Below are 13,429 nucleotides of genomic sequence, written 5' to 3' on the forward strand. Positions count from 1 at the left end.
ACTGTTTATTCAGCCCAGCTTTTCTTTGCCTCAGAGGTTCACTTAATGATACAAGGTATCTCAAACCTTGAAAGATAATTTTTAACTAGAAAGTAACCTATTTGTAAGAATGATTTTTAGCAAGTGGTTCTAACTGGCCTGTGTTTTCTGGCCTTAGGGAGCTACAAAATTGTTTCAAAAGGAAACAAATGGACCTAAAAACAAATGACTGGTAATTGTGGTTGAGAGGCTTACATATGAAGGGAACTTGTTTAAAAGTGCCATGATTTTATTAACTGATAGATCATCAAAACCTCTCTGTAACCATGGAACAGGTATCGTTTTTAAAAAGCTAGAAAAAAAGTACTTATATTTCATTATAAGATTTTATGTTATTTTAACATGTGAAACCTTTTTGACGGTTTACAACAAAATGTTTCTATTTTTACACACGAATGTTTATTTAATATGGCATTTTCTTTCTATCCACTGTCAGGTATGCAGCAAGATCTTATATAGTAAGACTGTTTTGAACATGAGGATTATGGAAGAAGGAGACCCACAGTTCATGGTTAAACCTCATCTATTAGAAAAATAAAGAAAAAATTAATGGGTAGTCCTAGTTTAAATAAATAGTGAAAATCTTCATGTAAAGAAATTTATATTGATGCTAAAAAGTAAACATTTCCCTTTGGTGGAAATTTAAATTAACCAGCAGACAGTGTTAACTTTTAGTGAAAGATGCACAGATACATAACTCAAATGCAAACCGTTTGTTTTTTTTTCTGCTTTCTTTTTTTTTCTTTCTGTTTTCTTCTTTAAAGCTCACTTTGAGTGGCCTTGCATTTGGCAGTCTCCCTGGTTCAAATGTTCCTACCCCCTTTCCCTACTTAAACGAATTTCTCCATGTTTGGAGACTTGGATTGAGCACATTCTCATCATGGTAACCATTACTGACTAATATGAAGCCACTTCGTGCTCCCCTACCCACCAGAATCCTGTGAGTGTGTCATGTGTGGGGATTTCAGTAGTGTGTTCTGTCCTGTCTTCCCTTTGGGGACTATGTCACCTTCGTTTTTGCATCTGCCACCCCTAATACAGACCCTTGAATGTGGCAAATTTTCAAGGTTTGTTGAATTGAATAAATCAATTAATGGATTTAGCTTTTGAACCATCAGGAACCGAAGAAGGTCTCTAAGCTTTTGTCATTTTAATGCTAGATGGATGGAGTGCACATGTTTTTATTATTTAGATTCTTTTAATTAAAAATAGCATCTGAGACATCCAAAGGAAAGAACAAAACAATGTTAGCATATTTCTCTCTAAAATCTATGGCAAAGCGAATGTTTGCTAGAGATTATCCACCATCCATAAAACTACTGGAAAACTTTGTTTTGATCTGTGAGGTACATACCAGTTCTAAAGTATTACTTGTAAGCTGAAACTAATAGTAAATTAAAACTAAGTGACTGTTAAGAATGTTACAAGAAAATAGGATACAGCAGTGAAGGAAACAGCCTAAATCAGTGCTCAGTATGTGATAGATGAGACCTTCATTAAATACTTATTAGAGTTGAATGGAACCCTGAGAGACTGCATCGTGTATCTGGACTAATACACAGTCTGGTGTGATGTAAGTGAAGGGTTGGTGTGGAGACACCCAAGGGGAATGAGACTGGGAATGTAAGGAAATAAGTCATGAGGTTTTGGTGTGTTGTTCTAAGGTTTTAGATTTTATCCTCAAGTCAATATGGAGTTAGTTAAGGGTTTTCAAATGGAAATGGTATGATGTAAGCTGGCATTTTAGGAAGATCACTGGGGAGCTAATTGGAGATTGGATGGGGGTGAAGAGAAGAATATGAAATGGGAGGCAGATACACCAGGTAGAAAGCCATTGAAGAAAGATAAGGATGCTGTTGTGGCAAAGAAAAGAGGGTGTGAATTCCAGAGATGCTGAGGACTTTGTTACTGATTAGGTATGGGAGTGACTGAATCACAGAAGCAGGTTTGACTCCTCATGTTCTGCTCTGGTAGCTGAAAGGAAGAAAACACTGTTTTCTACAATATGGAACACAAAAGGAGAAACAGCTTTGCAGGAAAAAATAATGAGGAGATCAGCTTTGGACATATGAAGTTTTCAGGTGCTGGCGAGACATCTAGACAGACATGTGCAATGGAAACGGGATAATTGGGCTGGGAGCAGTGGCTCACACCTGTAATCTCAGTACTTTGGGAGGCCAAAGTGGGTGGATCACCTGAGGTCAGGAGTTCAAAAGCATCCTGGGCAACATGGTGAAACCCCACCTCTACTGAAAAATACAAAATTAGCCAGGCATGGTGGCACATGCCTGTGGTCCCAGCTACTTGGGAGGCTGAGGCAGGAGAATCACATGAACCTGGCAGGTGGAGGTTGCAGTGAGCTGAGATCATGCCACTGCACTCCAGCCTGGGCAACACAGTGAGACTCCATCTCAAAAAAAAAAAAAAAAAAAAGAGAGATAGAAAAAAAAGGAAAGGGGATGATCTTGGTTTAGAGATGAGAAAAATGGTCTGGATGAGTCTACAGATTTTAGAGTGATCTATGAACCAGAGGGTGCAGGGCATGAGATTGGATAAGTTCAGTCAGATGCAGAGTATGAGACCAGCCTATCTCTGAGCACAGAGCTCTGGAGGCCAACAATAACAAAGGGATTCCTTGAGAAAGAGAAGCCCATGAAGGAAATGGAAATGAGACATTCAGAAAGCCCAGAATAAAATCAAAAGTATAGTGTCACACTGTTAAGATAATAGATTCTGGGGTGAGACAGATGAGATTTTTAACTTCAATTCTAGAAATACTAGCTATATTGCACTCGACAAGGTAACTAACTTTCCTAATGCCTAGTTTCCTGATTTCAAAATAGGCGTGATAACAGTATCTATCTCAGAATATTCATGTGGGGAGTAAGTAGTATCATAAATACAGAATGCTTGGCAATGTCCAGTCCACAGTAAGTACACAATAATTGCTGTTGGTGGAGGGAGTATCAGTAGAAACAGAAATGGTAGAGTAGTAGTAGCAATCATCGTCATCATCATCATCATCATCACTATTTTGTTAAGAAAGTTTTAAAATGATTGAATGTAATTTTAAAAACAGGAAAATATTGGAAAAAGATAAAGGAAGACAAGCGCCTGAAACTGCTCCATGGATTTAATAACTTACATTTGTTTGGTGGCCTTGATAAACACAATTTTAATGGGACAGGGAGACCTACTGGCATACCAATAAAGTGTAAAGGAACCAGGAGTGATTATGTAGAGTCCTCTTTTGACTTTTATGGGAAGGAGAAAAATATAGCAACAGTTCAGCGTAGCATTCTCAGCATGTTCCTGCCCCATTCCAACATGGCTCTTCATGAAACCAAATAACTACACCTGTGATTGACTTCCTTTGTCCATACTGTTCTTCCTAGAAAGTATGAGCTCACCCTGATCATCCTTCTCTCTAAGACTCAACCAAACTCCCAAATTTTCCAGGAAGTCTCCTCTCAACTCTTCCTTTTTCACTGGCTCTTTCGTGGTCACTACATACACCTGTGGCACCCTCACATCACCCAGGACGGAGAGCCTTAAAACTAGTCATCTGCTTCCCAGAGGGATTCTACACGGTGGTTCTAAGAGCAGGGATTCCTTTCCAGTATTGTTCGGTTATATAGTGCATGACTGGAATTTGTTTTACTGATAAGGATAAAGTAGTTGGAACACATGGCATAATTTAAAGTTGCTTTTTTCATTAACTTAGCACATGTGATACTGATATCAAAACCTCACATTTACATACATAGCTAAGGCATGAGAGCCTTCAGAGAACAGCACTGCCTACTGATGCTAGCAAAATAATTATCCTTCAGTTTAGAGTGGCTTGCTTTTAAGTTTCTTTACAATAAATACAACCATTTGAAATTGTATAACCATTCAAAGCCAAAAATTTCATATTTTACAAGAACTTTTCATTGTGTTTTATAAGTTCTAAAGAAACTTTGAGTTATGAATCATCATAATCTATTTTAGGATATTCTCAATATGTTTTTATATTAAATAAATAAGTAATTATAATGTAAGTGGTAGAATAAGTTTGCTCAAATACTTAGGCTGTGGAGAAAAAGTTATTTAATAAAACATTTCATTTTATACTGTATTTTCATGTTCGAGAGATACGTTACTTCAGTATATAAACATTAAAGACTTGTAATGAGGGAAAAAATAAGAAAGTGATAGTAAACTGAGATTTTTGAACATGCACATTTTCAAACAGTTCTTTAGCAATATGTACACTATTAGGAGGTCTAGCTTCTGAAATGAAGTTTAACGTACATCAATTGTTGAGATGATTAATTGGAGCTAGTAGATGAATTTAATGATCATGTTGCTCTCTCTCTTATATTCTTCATTGGAAGAGCAAAAGGGACAAAGGAAATTATTTGCAATCATTATTCCTCATAAGAAAAGAAATAAATCATTCTGTATTCTGTTCTCTGATTTCATTATAGCACCTGTCATGACGAAAAATTTACTACAATGCTATTGGCCCTGTGGGCATCAATTAATGTTGATCATAATTAAAATTTTAATTGCAAATAGAAACACAGTGTATGTTATCACTTTAAAAAGTAATTGTGTTCTTGTATATTAAGGTTGTAGGAAACTTTTATTCATAACATTGATTTGGAAGCTTGCCCTTTTATTAGTGGTTACTGTTAGAAGAAGATAAGAATCAGGACTTGCTCACTACTCTTGACTCCTTTTCTCCACATATAATGATGATGAAGATAGTTTTTTTCTTGAAAGCAAAGAATAAGTTTGACTATTCAACAATGCAACTCTCTGTGTTTGTGCAGATCACTGACCCACACACAAACGTCCATAGTAATATTAGAGTATGTATTCTTTTGCTTTATACTCATTGATTTTAAATCCTTACCCTATAAGGTATTTATCACCATGTTACAATGTAGGAAACTAAGGCACAAAGAATAAATATCTCACATCAGACAGAGTAATTGGCAGAGGTGGAATTCAAACCCTGCAAAACACGTGTTTCTTCCACTAAAACACACTGCCTCTTAGGCCAATATGACCACAAGAGGCAAGTGTGGTTCAGGCATGCCTGGTTCAGCACTAGAAGGGGTCAGTCAGGGAACCAGTGTTAGACATTCAGAAATATGAAGTTGAGTAGGTGCCAGGAGTACCCAGTGCTCTCTTAACATATTTTCAAATATGGAAGAAATCAGTATATCCAGCAAGTCACAAACCACCAGAATTTCTCCCTAATGAAGACCTTCATATGTATGCTAATATGAGTCACTGAATGACCACAAAATGGGTGCTCAATAAATTTTTCTGAAAAATCCATGAACAGGGACAATTGAGATCAGCCCTCAATTCAGGGTGCGGACTGCTGTTGACTCAAGCAAGTCATTGTTAGGAGCGAATTAAGGTGGTAGAGACACTTAGTTTTAGCTTTTTTTGGACACATCACAAATTGCAGATAGTTATAACTTTAATAGCACTTTAGTTAATGGGCTCCCGAAGTCTTACCCTTTTGAAAGTGTTGTTTTCATTCCCTTGCTTGAGTTGAAGCAGCTGTGCTCATCAGTCATAGAAAGTAATCGTTATGTATCTGTGGCTCTAGGCATGCATTTTTATGAGGGTGTGAAAGTGGGAATCATTTACTCAATACACCTGTGGAAAACTTTCCAAAGTCTAAGTGTGTAAATCTATGGCTTAAGTGTAATATGCTTGTCTGGAGAAAAAGGAGGCACTGAGGCTTTTCTATGTACTTTTTTGTTGTTCATCTGATAAATATTGACAATGAAAAAAATACATGTTGAGCAGAGACTGGAAATACACTATGAGTAAACAACGGAACATGTGTTTTGAGTTATTGAACTAAAATAAGGCAAAGTAGCATCTAAATTACAATAATAGACGGTCATTTGCCCATCTGTCAACATTTCTTCCTTACACTGCTCTTGAACTGTCCAAGTTTTAAGTATCTCTAACAGGTGTTGAGCCTGTCTTTACAAGTCCTATTTATCAAAAATAGTTTAAAGAACAATTTAGAATAGATGAATAGAGATGTATGCAACTACAAGGGTTGTATAAAAATATGCACTTGCAATATCTAATAATGAATATTGCTGCTGTATTTTGTGAGGCACAATTCCCTAATTTGTATGGTCCAAGGATTATGAAAGTGAGAATGAGATCAGATTCCTCATATAGAGAAATTATATGGACTAGAAAGCATATGGGAATGTGAATTTGGCACAGGGGGCAAATAACAGCTAGCTGTGAGGAGCTCCCTGGCACTATCGATTTTTGGGTCTTCCATGGTCCTTAGGTACAAATCAGGTTGTAGCTGGGTTTTTCCCAATGATGATTTCAAATGTGACGGTCTCTGATACTCTTAGCCTTTTGCACTTGTCCATTTGCTTTCCAGATTTCAAATGTTACATTGCATTTGCCCTCTTTCCTGTTTTCTTTGTTCTTGAGGAATTATGCCATTTTATCGTTTACTGGACTGTAATTTTTTGTGGGGCTTCCCAGTGAGGTAGAATTATCAATGGTCATCTTTGTGTACTTTTCTAATCATGAGCCTCAAACCTTGTCTTCAGTACACTACAATAGTTCTCTCAATGAATTTTGAGACTTAAATTAGGAATTAACTTGGTTCCCTATATTCTACTGAACCAACAACACGTTTGAATTATTGCAATCATTAAATAATCATCAAATTGAGCAATCCCATTGTTGCTTGGAATGGCTCAATAGCAAAGTCTGAACCAGAATTTCTGGAATAGTTTAGGCATTGAACTAGGACAATAATACTGTTAGCACTTTATGGGTCTAAAACTCAATGTACCTGGCAAACTTTTCTATATGGATCACTGGTAAGAAGGAGCATGTAAGCAAAGCAAGCTCCTGATGGACAAAATTGATGTTACTAAATCCATGCTCTAGCTCATCCACCTTGCTGACAGGCATGCCGCAATGTGAGGGTCTCCTGGCATCCAAATATACACTTGAGATATGCAACTCAGGGATGCTCAAGTCAACTTTATGCTTGGCATATTTGAGTAAGTTTTCTACCCAGGTTTTTCTCATTCTGTATAGTACATTCCTTACCATTATGCTATTTTAAAATATATATAGCTATATAGAGAGATATTTTAATATATATATACATACATATATGTATGTATAGTATGTGGCAAGATTTCTTATATTTGCCTCACTCTGAGCCTATGGAATTTAGTTTGCCTCATTATTTCAGGCCCCCAGCAGATTTCAAAATTAATATTAGGATGGGAATAGAGAGTTTCCCAAAAGAGGGATCACTAGCAACTGACATGACAGCTAACATTTCACAGTAATGGAAGAAAGAAAAAAATCTATTTTAAAGCAAGCCCAGAATCTCAAATGGTATGAGGGAGTCTATTTAGCGCAAGTACAGAAAGTCTTGTACTTCTCAATAAGCCAAGAGGCATCACTTGATTACAGAGCAGTGTAATAATAGCTGTTGATAATTGTGTTCTGGAGTCATCAAGCCTGTGTGCCCCACCCCTAAACCACTATAGCAACCTTTTCTCCACTAGCTTAATCCTTACTGAATAGAACAATAAAGCTCTCTTTCTTTGTCATTTCTCCCACTATATTGTGAGCTTGCCTTCTGTATCTACGTCCCTAGCATCAGCATAGTGCCAAGCCTATAATATCTACTCTCAGTGATTTGTAGGGCAAATGGATTAATGAAATGACTATGTATACATTATATATATGTAAGTACACACAAAGGTATATATGTTTTATAGAAATAATTACAGGTAAATATTGATGAGAATCAGTAAACTACTTTTGAAACAAAATAAATAAAAACAAATCCCCCGAATTCTCATGGAAATGAATGGAGAGAGGTGGAAAAAAGATAAAATGAATAAACACAAAGATATTTTTGAATTTAAAAAGTGTCAGCTAAGAAGATAAACAACTAACATTTGTTAAGTCAGGAGAAAAGCATCTAAAATACTCTGTTGTTATTACTCTACAGATTTGAGGTAAATCCTTTTTTTTGAGACAGGGTCTTGTTCTTCCCCCCAGGCTGGTATGCATTGGTGGGCTCATAGTTCTCAGCAGCCTCCAACTCCTGAGCTCAAGTGATCCTCCTGCCTCAGCCTCCCTAGTAGCTGGGAGTACTGGTGTACATCATTGCACCCAGTTAATTTTTTTGTAGAGATGGTGTCTCACTATGTTGACCAGGCTGATTGCAAATCTTAGCTTTTCTTTTAATGACTCCAACTTGTTACTTAACTTTAAAAGCTCCAATTATTTTATTATTATTATTATTATTATTATTTTGAGATGGAGTTTTGGTCTTGTCAACCCAGGCTGGAGTGCAGTGGCGTGATCTCGGCTCACTGCAACCTCCACCTCCTGTGTTCAAGCAATTCTCCTGCCTCAGCCTCCCGAGTAGCTGGGATTACAGGTGCCCACCACCACACCTGGCTAAGTTTTGTATTTTTAGTAGAGGCAGGGTTTCACCATGTTGGCCAGGCTGGTCTTGAACTCCTGACCTCAGGTGATCCACCTGCCTTGGCCTCCCAAAGTGCTGGGATTACAGGCGTAAGCCACCACGCCCAGCCAGCTCCAATTATTGTACAGTAAACAGCCAACACTTTAATGAAAAAGTAGTACCACTTTCCTACCCAGGCAATTAGGCAGATTTTTCAACAGTAATTTCACTCACAGAGGTCATGATGCAATAACAAATAATTGAATCAATTATTTATGTGGTTTATAAACTAACATGACATAGAAGCTCACTGAATCACCTGTTTTGCAGTAGAAGTCAAGGAGTATACATTCTGGCCCTTGTTTTCTCTAAAGCAAATGAATTCATTGCCATTAAAATATTAATTAGGAAGAATGATCCAATAATCCTAATATTAATGTAATGTCTAAATGGAAAATATGACTGTAAGGAACATATAAGTAGTATATGGAATAGAATCTGAAATAAATTGAGGATATTTACAAATTAACCAGATTCTAATCTGATTCAATTATTTTAAAATTATTTTGAAGTATGTTTTTAATAGTATAAATATATTAAAAAGAAAAACTTTGCTGAGCATGCTGTTTATATTTTGTGAAATGTCTTCCTAAAGAAGTTCCAAGCTAGGCTGTAAAACCAATCCTGAGACACATTTTGTTTAAATAAACTTTACTTGAGCTTGTATCCCATACTTAAGAAAAGCTATGGGCATATTCAATAACATCTCATCATATACCTCTTTATTTTTCATTGTGGTATAATTGCTAATAAAGATAAAGAGCTGCTGTTTAATCACTTCCCTAAAAACATCAGGTTTATTTCAGTTTTTCCTATATGGTTTTGTCTTTTCTATTAAAATGTCCTCCTTTCTCCCCCTCTGTTGACCTAAGGAGTCTAGGTTGGCACCCTAATCCGCTATTTTCAGGGATCACCATAGATTTTCCATAGAAAACAGTTGGCTTTTATTGTTTGTTTGTTGTTGTTTGTCTCCAGCATCTCAAGCTCACTGATTCTGTGAGCTTTCTGGTTTTAATCTCGCTTCTGCTTTCTGATTTTCAATCTGATTGAAACCAGAAATCTCACAGAGTCAATGCTGGGTAATTATCAATATTCTGCCTACTGGGGACAAGGTTAGGAATTTTCTCCCTGTGTGTATTTGACTTTCTCATCTCTCCTTCTTTCTTCCCCAGCTCCTCACAGCCAAGCCTCTGTTTTGTTCCCTGTGCTAAATTCACATTCCAGTATCGTACCTTTTCTAGTTCATGTAATTTCTCTGTTTGAGGGATTTGATCCCATTTCTTACTTTTATGATTTCTGTGTTATATAAATTAGGGAATCCTGCCTCAGGGAACACAGTGAAAATACTCATTTTTAGATTTGCAAGTGCATATTTTTATGGAACTCTTATAGTTGTATTCATCTCTGTTCATCTGTCCTAAATTGGTCTTTAGACCACTTATGCTAAGTAGGAACTCTAAACATAGGCTCGATAACTGTGAACTCTTTTTCTGCATAACAACATCTCAATCCTATTTTACCTTTTGATAAGGCTTGCAAAACAGATAAGTAGGGAAAACCTGTACACAATGAGGCTACTATTCATATGTCTTATGGCCTTTCCCAGTGAAAGATTTGTAATGATGTCTAGGTGTGTTGAGTGTAAAGTGCAGTAAGGTTCGCTCAAGATTTTGCCATAACACATAAAAATGGCCACATTCCTACTCACAATATCCAAAGCACTTTTCTAAGCTGAAACTCTCCCCCTAGAAGTGACAGAGCCAGTGGGTGGGAGGCAAAGAATTGACTGCAGGGTAAGTTACCTAAGAGGAATGGTCTAAAGTAGGCAAAGATTTTTGAAGTACCCATGATTAAAATTTTCTCTTCTACTAGAAGAATATTTTTTAGTCTCAAAGAGCCTCATTTATAGGAAACCTTGAAAAGATAAGCTTATGCATTTTTTAGGCTGAATAACTAATAACAAGCCGCTCTATACCTGACCAATGGCATTCAGGTAAAGGGATTTATCATTTAAGTCAGGAGGGAAGAAGTAAAATTGCTGAGTTGAGTGGCTGCCATGAAGGGAGTGAGGGCTTTAAATGACCAAAAGAAGATTTAACTTCTTCCAGAGAACAAATGAAGGTGTGGAAGAAGATTTTACCAAGACAGAAGGTGCACAGAGACAACCTTTGGCGATTTGGCAGCATTTCCTGGGTCCTTGGTAGAAACCAGTGCAGAGTTCCAAACACCGGCCAGGTTGGAGCTTCCAAAGCCATCCAGATATTCTAGTGCAGACCTTGCTTACCAGCCTGGGCAGGTCAGCCCAGTTTCCCTTGTTCTGATACATTTAGTACAGCATCTGTACATTCTATCAGGTATTTCCTTGTTTGAATCCCAATCCCTACCTACCTTGCCCACCATATTGAGAAAAGGGAGGCGAGAGAGTAAGAAACAGAAGAAATATAGATCTTCCCCACAGTCTCACTCACTTTGTTATCATTAAGGTATTAAAAGATAGTTATGAGATTTTCCTCTCTTAAGAATGCATTCTGAGAATTTTCTGTATTCCCAAAGGATAGTTATCCTATTATTCTTTGAAGGGTACTCATGGTCTGATTTACTCTGTGTGTGCATTTTCTCTTCTCATAAAAATTTTCAGTTTGAGTTTCTTGAGGGCATAAAGCTGATATAATATATGTGTGTGTGTGTGTGTGTGTGTGTGTGTGTATTCATCTGTTGCCCTAAATCTCCAGAGTGCCTGGTGAGTGTGTATATGTATAATATATATACACAAATACACACACACACACACACATTTATGTATTTTTTTCTTGTCTATATAAATAACATTGAAGTAAGTTTAGTTACTTTTCATTTTCTAACTCATTTGGTTCTCCAGTCAATAAAGGTATTTTCCAATACAACTTATTAATATTATTACCATAATCAGTTGAGATGCAAATCAATGACTCAGAATTGTCTATCAGCTTCCTTCTAAAATTGATGAGTACAGAGCTGTTGTATTTATTGATATTCTCATGGGAAACAGTTACTGATCAGGGTGAGGAAAAAGTGCAGACTAGGAAACAATGTGCTTTCAGAATTTTTATCTGTTTCTCAGCCTTAAAGTTTATGTTGCAGCATTATCCTTTTTCCAAAACCCAGCTTAGTCCGTGCTTCCCATACTGGTTGTTTTAATAGCTTCAGAAACATTCTTCTTAGTAAGCCTTTAAATCCCTTATCAGAGCTGGGCAGATCGTAAGGTTCAAATATCCACAGGGAGTAAGATCCAGCTGAAAACAGGAGGCCGACATAGCTCGTTGTACATTGTTGGTGATTTTAGCTGTGTTTTTTGGAACTGGCCAAAATCCTAACCTTTGTCTCTTCTGAGATCTGATCCCACATTTGACTAATTAAAAAAAGGGCTGGGGCATTATACAGTTAAGTTGCAAAAAAAGCAAAGCGTGTGTTCCAACAATAAATGTGGTCTGTCTATGGAACAAATATACCAGTAGTCAGTTGTGTTTACCTGAACTTATATTTTTCTTGGCATTCTACAAACTAACATATTTATTTTGCCATTTGGATTAGGAAATGGAAATGACATGAACCAGAATTTGTATTGCTGGTAGGGAAGAAGTTTTTAAATTGTATTTGGATTTGTTCCTCAAGATTATGATGTGCAGTTCTAACTATTAGTGTCAAATATGACAAACGAAAATTATGTGACCTGCATGTGATTGATACTGCACAGGCTCTCTGCTCATATCTGTGTTTTGGATGGTTTGTACTCAAAGCCAACTTGTCCCAAAGTATGCGCTGTAGATCAGAGTCTTAACATGATGCCTTAAGACACAGGTTCCCTGCTGAAATGAGATTGAGAAATGCTGTGTGCTCCAATCCCTTCCTTAGACTTCCTCAGTGCATATTCACATATTAAAGACCCTAGGAATTACTGCAGGTAAGAATGTTGTTTACATAGCTTAATACAGCTTATTTGTCCCTTAGTTAACATACAGTGATTTTTTTTTTAATGTAATACCTATTAACTACCAGGAAAAATAAGATTCAAAAAAATTATTTTGGGAAGTGCTTTCCCAAATTGTTCAACGGAAAAACATGTAAAGGATGCTGTGTGCTCTATGTTTTTGGAAAGGAAGGCATTTTTGTTCTTTGTAAGAACAAAGGTAAGGCTGTGCATGCATGTGTGTGCAGGTACATGTGTGTGTACTGACAAGCACATGTGCATTGGAACATGTAGTATTTCTCTTTTGGACTACAATAAAGACATGGGAGTCTGGATAACTTGTGTTCAGTGCCCAGTCTTGTCTATCTGCAGTGACCTTAGGAAGCCTTTCTATTTTGTGCTCTTGGCTCTAACATGGGTTGATGAAGCCTAATCTGCTTAAAACATCTAACATGGAAATCATCACCCACATATTTGATTTCGTACTGAAATCTAAATCATGCATACAGTATCAAACTTTGACACAGTGTGGTGCATTTCTCAAGATCCTTCCTCACCTCTAACTTCCCAAAGGATTAGCCATAAATGTTGACAGTAGGAAAATTACTGGCTCAACTACTTTCTGCAACAAGAGAATAAACACTTCCTACAGGAAACTTTTCCACATCAATGATGGACTTGAAAAGTTCTGCATATTTATGTAAGAAGAGGAGGCAGTTTTATCATTTCATCATATATATTCTCAATTCAATTTATAAGAAAACATGAATTACCAAGAAAAGTCAGATCATATGTTCATGTTAGGTTATAAATGTTGATATATCACAATATAACAAGTACAGACCACGGTTTCTCAACACCAGTGCTATTGACATTTGGGGCCAGATAAT

General features: G+C 36.8%; 1 protein-coding gene across 1 annotated transcript in view; it reads left to right on the top strand.

The window, feature by feature from the left end:
- FREM2 (FRAS1 related extracellular matrix 2) overlaps positions 1–13,429 on the top strand; it is a 201,237-nt gene that overhangs the window by 48,636 nt on the left and 139,172 nt on the right. The window lies entirely within an intron of this gene.

Source organism: Pan troglodytes, chromosome 14, assembly GCF_028858775.2.
Source record: "Pan troglodytes isolate AG18354 chromosome 14, NHGRI_mPanTro3-v2.0_pri, whole genome shotgun sequence".
Lineage (NCBI taxonomy): Eukaryota > Metazoa > Chordata > Mammalia > Primates > Hominidae > Pan > Pan troglodytes.